Here is a 6,000-nt window from a genome sequence, read left to right as displayed (position 1 = left end):
CCAAAACAAACTTAGACTGAGGGCAAGCTAAAGATGCGAGTCAACTCAGAAAAAAAAAATATATATAGAAATCGGTTGTCTTCATAACTCAAATCCCCTGTCTTAGTGTAGTTTACAAACATCCAGTTTATTCTAGTTTACATAGATCATTTTATTAAATATTTTATTAGTCAATGACTCTATACAAGTCTATAACTTGCCGCAGTCTCATTCAAGCATCAGGGCGATCTCTATAGTCACCTCTCTAGTCTGCCTCTACAAATGGGAACCCACTCCTATGTAATTATAAATAGCAATTTCTAAGACATAGAAAACATAAAGATTTAGACTTTCAGTTCATAGGTGGTAACAAATAACATACATATAGATTATATATGCCATGTACGTCAGCAAATCACTGCAATTAATACACACTGTAACTTAAAAAAACAAAACTTATTCAACTGTAAAAGCATTAAGGTGTTGTCAACCAACAGGATTGACCCAGAATATAACCAGCATTCATTGCATTAAAGACCACCATTTCCTTTGTTATCATACACAGCAGTAGCCAGCAGCTCACTGTGACCTTAACTGGAATGATTATGAGGATAATTGAATCCAAAAATCCTCCTGCCACCAGTTTAAAATGATAATATCTACTTCCCTCTACTGCTGGATCCTCTTGTTTTACTTTCAGTGTAAACAGTGTTGGAGACAAAAAATATGGACTTTTTTTTATCTCAACACGGCCATCTATCCATTCATTTGTTAGGGGACAACTGAGCAGGGAGAATCACTGAGACACAAACACATAAGGATAGAAAGATAAGATGCTTCTTTTCCCTGACTGATGTATTATTGACCAATCTGCTGCTTCTCCCTCAGGCTTTTAAAACTGTTTATGAATCTTAAATCGTGTGCTGGCATGCCAGGGTGGGAATTTCATTTATATGGCAACCAGACCCCAGAGTGTAACAAAAGTTCAGATGAACCTGCTATTAACCATGTCTATGTCCTCACCTACTGCTCACAATTTATGCTTGACGGAATTCAAAACCTTTCATACAGCCTTCCTTTATCTGGTTCAACACTTTGTTTCTCACTTCCTCTAGTCTGTAATGTATATATATATATATATATAATATTCATAAAGAATATGACTCCTCAAATGAGACATTTTTCTCCTGTTTAGATTTAAGGTTATTAAACAAGCGTTTTTTATGTAACATTAAAAACTATAATGAAAAATGTGTTTCTCATGTTTGAACTCCATTGATTGTACATGATCTTCCTGTGATCAGTATTTATGATAACCTATTGCTATCATGGCTGATGGATGGCTATGGTACCCACTGTGTCCAATAGATCTAGGACAGGCAATCCTACTGGAGAGACAAAGCTAAATTTGGAGTGATGTCAGCTTTAAACACAACTAGGGGGACGCCTCCTCGGCTCTTCACAACCACTATTGAGCATTTTTTCTTTAGATAAACTTTACATGCACAAGTGCACTTTCACAAACAACTACAGGTGCTTGGTTCCAGGTACTTAGAGATTCACTTCCACACAGAAAGCCCATATTCTTACCTTCAGGCAACACAGTATACATATCAGATTAAATAAAACTACTTATACTTCAGTGATAGTATCTAAGTGTTACTTTATTGTATGTCTCGTACCATGTCCGTTGGTTGTGCTGTTCCTTTTGCATCTCTTTGCAGGTGATGAAGCAGACTGTAAATGTTTTATCGTTATCTCCCTTTTATCTCCTCTTTCTTTCATCTTTTCTCCTTTGTTTTTAGTTGCATATAGACATTGTTAGTGGTCTAACTTTTCCGTACAGGAAAACTCTAAAACATACTTTTTTGACTAGCCTCAGGAACCAAGAACAAGCTACTCTGTGCATCTTCACTCAGTCAGAACAGTCTGCTGGCTGTTTCAATCTACATTCATGTAGCTTCCTGTTTTCATTCTGATCTGCATAAAAACAAACTGGACCAAACACAAATAGACTTATAATAAACGTCAGTGATGCATTTTTTTTTTATTTGAAAGTGGTTGTTTGCATTTTAAAATGGACATTGAGTCATTAAAACACCCTACTGAGGTTGCTTTAAAATATCTTTTAAATGACTTATGTCAGTGCTTACCAATAGAAGTAGATTAATGTTATGTTATACCTTGTAATTCAAGAGTTCTGAGTAATCTAATTGACCCTCTAACACAGCAGCTTTCAACTGCGGCCTTTTAAAAAGAAGCAGTGAAGTGCAATCATATCGTGTAGCCAAACAAAGTAGAGCATAAATATTAAGTGGGAGAAAAGAGTACATATTGTTTTTAGTCTTTGACAGTTAAATATCTGAAAAGTGGAGCATACATTTTTATCCATCTCCTCCTTTACACAGATATCCTACATTAAAACATTGTCAAACTAACTGCCTGCATTTAGTCTCTAATTTAGGCACCTTCACCTGTGTTTGATTAAACAGTTCTCAGAAGTCTTTGGAAATAGGGTTATATATACAATTGGGATCAAATCAGTCCTTCAAATTAAGACACAGAGCCGCAAGTGGCTCTTTGCCCACCTCTACAAAAAGGATATAAAGAAAACAATTATCTAGTAGAATGACTCATATAAGTCATCGAAGCTTTGTAAGATTTTATTGAATTTTCAAAACATAATTACATTTTAAATACCAACAAATAAGTTTGTAGATCTACTTTTACTGTTGTTAGCTTGTAAATCATGTTTTTTTTTTTACCATCAAATAATATCCTATGGAGGAAAGTCTGTACTTAGTCTTTATATAGCTTTTTTATGTTTTTTATGGTTTTCCATTGTTCTTTGTGTTAAAACACAAAGTACAATGAAAACAGATTTCCTATAGCAGATATGTAACAAAGATAATACAGTTAATATTTTTTCGTATTCATATGGTCATAATCACTCAAAGAAGCAATGATACTTGCGGTGCTAAATAACTTTTAATTAGCCAGACTCAGAGTAAAATTGCTCTATGGATTTTCAAGATTGCAGACGCCTGATCTAAGGACAGGCAAAATGGCTAGATTTAGAAGAGGAGCATGGAGTCCCATGATAATTCTAAAGAAGATTCAGAAATTCATAGCTCAGGGCCGATAATCTATTGGTAAAACAGATTTTCGCTTTGCACTCCAAAAATCTGGCCTTTAGTAAAGCGTCAAGGGGAAGTCTTTGCCAAATGAAGGCCATGAGAAGTCTCAATTACAGCCTGCCACAAACAGTAAAGGATACAGGAAAATATCTGGAGTTGCTCTGCTAAGATGAGAATAAAATATCCCTGATTTTGGTGCACAGACAATGTCCATGTGTGGGATATTTAATGCTGCACATCACTTATAAAAATGAATCATAATTGTACAAGTTTTCGGCAGAATCATAATAAAGGGATGCTTTCTTTGGCAACAAGGTATAACAAGGTCAAAGTGAAAATTGGTTGGTGGTAAGCACAGCAAAATCATAGAAGAAAACTTCAAAATTTCTGAAAAAGACTATCAAAATAAGAGTCATATACAAACAGCCAAAACTTCAAAATGACATTTGCATGGCCCAGTCAGAGTCAAATCTTGGAATCAATTAGTTTAACTTCCTGTAAATCAATCCTGGAGGCTTCTTTGCAACCAAACCAACCCTCCACAGCAGGAGCAGCTGTCTCTCTCGCTCTTTAAAAACTTTATCCAGATTTTGTATTAGAAAGGCACAGTGGATATAGAAATTTAGATTAAAAGGATAACTAATGAAAGGCTAAATGTTGTCAGTGGGGAGGCAATCAGAGTCAGACTACCTTTCCTACGATTCAGAAGGCCATACTGGTCCCGCCGTTGCCCGAGAGCTACATGAGAGCCGCCAACTAAGCGTATCTAAAGGGAGACGTCCCGGGCTATTTCGAGTTTCAAAATTAATCCCCTGCAAAGTTGCTTCTTGTTTTTCATGAGATTAATCCAAATCTCTTCAAGAGCTGCTGTTTGACTAACGGATTGAACCTAAGAAAGGGTTTGAGCCGAATGAACCGAGCCAGAAAGGCCCTTCCACCCCACACATCCTTTCCTCTTTCTATCTGATGCTAAATAAGTGCTCTGCTTGGGTGAACTAGGTAGAATAGATGGTTTTGCATGTTTTATTTTTTTATTTTTATCTTTTTTAATAAAACTTTCTGATTCACTGCTGATGGTTTTATGTTTTAACTGATTGTCAATGCTCAATGCACAACCACCGTGGGTCTGAAGAAACGACTAGAGTGGACAGTCTAGCATTGGTAGCACCAGCTACTTCATGCTGGACACATTGTATAGGCCACGTTGTGAGTTCTAACCTTTCCTTTGTTTTACCTGGACCCGTCCGGACCAGCTATGCCAACCCATTCTCATTCGGCTCCATCAAAGCTTAAGCCATTCTTGAGTCATTGTCAATTTTTCCATCATAAAACAGAATGAAACTGCACTGTTTTAACTGCATTTAACATCTCTGCATCAGGTTAAATTGACATTTATATGCTGCTATTATAAAGAACACTTTCAATGCACTTTTAAAGCCTTAAAACTCGAACATTACTCAGAGACTTCGAATGGACATTTTGGACAATTTGGCCTGAGTGATAAATTACACACAAAAAAACAGCCAGTCCATCCCTTTACGCAAGTGACAAAGAACCCTGGTCACTAAGAAGATTACAGTTATAATCAATCAACTAATATTATTTAATTAGTTTTATCCTCGATTTAAATTACCTTTAAACTATGGTATAACTTATAGTTCTAGCTAAGATATTCTGGTAAACTTGCACAGTAACTTAAAAAGGGTCTTTGAAAACTATAAAAGATGAACAGCTCTGCTATGTGGAGCTGTACACACTTATAAACAGGAGCTACCAATTTGATTTGTACAAAGGTAACAAACATTTTGTCTTTCTTTCCTCTTATGTTCAGCTTAACAAAAAGCTTGCATTGCTTAGTTAATTAGTAAAATAATAGACGGCATTAAAGCCAGTGTGCTGCAAATAATTTTACACAGCCTGATAGTACATCTAATACAAAGACACTTCAGTTTTTTAACCTTTGTTCTATCTGACCTGCTATTTACCACAAAATAGTGCCAGATCAAATCATCAATAAAAGCCATCCTGATTGTGCCCCTTATTATTCTTCCTCTGTCTGTGTAAAGTGTGTGCTTTAATTTCGTTTTTTCCGTTTCTACCTTGTTACTAACTTTACTGACATAGACAGGTTTGCTGATCAGGCAAAATGTCTCATTAAATGCATCAACGAACACAGTGCTTCATAATGCCACCCTTTAAACCATCCTAAGTTTGTCAGAGCTTTGCCAACACTGGCTTGCAGTAACATAAATTTTAGAATACATGATGAGTGATGAAGACTTATGATATGTAGGAGTTCAACTTAATTATTATTTTGCAAATCGATTAATTATTATTTTGGATTAATTGATTAATAATCGGACAGCCAAAGATTCTTTAAAGAAGATTTTTCACAAAATTAAACCAGGTGAAACTCAAACTATTACAATGAAGGAGTTCTGGAAAGAGCATATTGACAGAGAAAAAAGTTGTTGTTTTTTTATCTTAAATGCAAAACATTTATTTATTATTATTATCAATCTTGTTATTATCACTGCAGTAAGTGGGTTGCTCTGTCAGCTAAAGGCACATTTTAGAGTTTGCATACTCCAGTTAGAGATGAATCAATTTCTAAATTAGTTGATGATTATTTCAATAATCAATTAATCATGATCAATCTTTTTAATCTGATTATTTTTTTATCCCTAATGTTGTGACAAAGACAGGGTAAACATTTCAGGCTCTATATGTGTTTAACATCAAAATTTAAAGCTTAATGCATTGGTTTGCTACTGCAGCTGCATACCAATGCATATATATATATATATATATATATATATATATATATATATATATAGATATATATATATAACTACTTTCTGTGCCAAACCAGGGTACAGTAGGT

General features: G+C 35.0%; 1 protein-coding gene across 1 annotated transcript in view; it reads right to left on the bottom strand.

Moving 5' to 3' along the window:
• Positions 1-6,000, bottom strand: part of LOC107099078 (proton myo-inositol cotransporter-like) — an 84,936-nt gene that overhangs the window by 20,300 nt on the left and 58,636 nt on the right. The gene's annotated exons all lie outside the window — the stretch shown is intronic.

Source organism: Cyprinodon variegatus, unplaced genomic scaffold (assembly GCF_000732505.1).
Source record: "Cyprinodon variegatus isolate N-32 unplaced genomic scaffold, C_variegatus-1.0 Scaffold28, whole genome shotgun sequence".
Classification (NCBI taxonomy): Eukaryota; Metazoa; Chordata; class Actinopteri; order Cyprinodontiformes; family Cyprinodontidae; genus Cyprinodon; species Cyprinodon variegatus.
This window is presented reverse-complemented; position numbering and strand designations above follow the sequence as displayed.